The sequence below is a fragment of the Bison bison genome, unplaced genomic scaffold (assembly GCF_000754665.1).
Source record: "Bison bison bison isolate TAMUID 2011002044 unplaced genomic scaffold, Bison_UMD1.0 scf7180017864476, whole genome shotgun sequence".
In the NCBI taxonomy this organism is placed as follows: Eukaryota; Metazoa; Chordata; class Mammalia; order Artiodactyla; family Bovidae; genus Bison; species Bison bison.
This window is the reverse complement of record NW_011495037.1, coordinates 1,698,007-1,698,473: the sequence shown is the minus strand read 5'-3', so window position 1 is coordinate 1,698,473 and position 467 is coordinate 1,698,007.

The window sequence follows — 467 nt, the reverse complement described above, 5'->3', positions numbered from 1 at the left end:
CTTTTCCAATGAGTCAACTCTTCGCATGAGGTGGCCAAAGTACTGCAGTTTCAGCTTTAGCATCATTCCTTCCAAAGAAATCCCAGGGCTGATGATCTTCAGAATGGACTGGTTGGATCTCCTTGCAGTCCAAGGGACTCTCAAGAGTCTTCTCCAACATCACAGTTCAAAAGCATAATTCTTCGGTGCTCACCCTTCTTCACAGTCCAACTCTCACATCCATACATGACCACAGGAAAAACCATAGCCTTGACTACACGAACCTTTGTTGGCAAAGTAATGTCCCTGCTTTTGAATATGCTATCTAGGTTGGTCATAACTTTCCTTCCAAGGAGTAATCATCTTTTAATTTCATGGCTGCAGTCACCATCTGCAGTGATTTTGGAGCCCAGAACAATAAAGTCTGACACTGTTTCCACTGTTTCCCCATCTATTTCCCATGAAGTGGTGGGACCGGATGCCATGAT